We start from the raw sequence: 1,306 nt of genomic DNA on the forward strand, positions 1-1,306 counted from the left end.
CTTTGCCACATGTATCAATTTATCCCTTTATTCTCATTATTATTAATAGTAAAATAAGTTATAAAAAGCCTTGTAAGATCTTTTCTTAAAAGCATTACATTCTCTGTGTATAAAGAGGCAGAAAATGACTGAAATTAAGTCTCTTTGGAGTACTGAAACTTATTGATTTATTTATCTTGTTTCAAAGCAGCATTAATTTACTCTACTTTTTAATTATAGGTGTAGGATCCCATAACCTGATTATTGCCTTTCCTCAACAGGTCATGACACTGAGTTCTTCCTTGATATTTTTCTCTAAAACTGTAACTTCGATGTCCCATAGTAAATGTTAGCCATAAAAACACATGACTATTGGTGGTGATGTTTCTTTCCACTTAATAGAGTCAAATGCAGGCCTGTTTCTATTTCTGAGTACCTACTTGAAGAAAATCATAGTACATACATGACAATGTAATCGTAAGACCTGGTGTTTTCAATTTATATTGAAACTCTATTGCTCTATTCTTATATATATAGTATATATAGACAATTTATATATACAACCACCACATATTGTCTAGAATCCTACAATAAAATTTATCCAGCTATAGTGCTGACACATTTTGAGCAGTAACTTCCAGCTTTGACCATTTAAGATTGGTTGTGGTTCAGACTATTAGCTTGACCTTTGACAAGTCCAGTCAGTCAATCGTGCCTTAGTTTTCCTTTACTTCACTGAGTTAACCAATGATTCAGCTTAATTGAATAAGTCAATGAGTTATTAGTTTACCGTGTAAAAAAAAAAATCCCTATATCTATAATTTTTCTTCCACTTAGTCGCATTTTGCATTTCCATTTACCCGTTCTTGAGCTGCATTATCTATGCTTAAAGTTTTAAAGACAAGAATGTTGCCTATTCTGCAGGATTTCTTCCTTAATTGACCTGGGATATCTGCCAGTCTCCTTTACATTTCTGTACTTTTATCTTTATAAGATTGGCTTATATCCAGTCACTCTCACACTTCACATTCTCCTCTCACCTTGCCATTTTTTGAGCAAGCAATTGGTATTCAGATCTTTAAATGTTCCTTTCCTTGAGTGAGAATTTTAATTCAATAAAGAAAATCTTTTCTTATATTTATGTCCCTTGGAATTCTACAGTACGCATTTATTCTCCTTTTTAGTTGAGCCAAGGTTGGATTTTTATGTAACATAATAGTTAAAACTTAAGCAGTTATTTAACCCTTATTAATTACCAAATTCTTTTTCTTTTCTACTAATTTAACTCTTTTGATATTTATTCTCCTCCATCAAGGAGTTACTTTTA

Source organism: Propithecus coquereli, unplaced genomic scaffold (assembly GCF_000956105.1).
Source record: "Propithecus coquereli isolate 6110/MARCELLA unplaced genomic scaffold, Pcoq_1.0 Scaffold6, whole genome shotgun sequence".
NCBI lineage: Eukaryota > Metazoa > Chordata > Mammalia > Primates > Indriidae > Propithecus > Propithecus coquereli.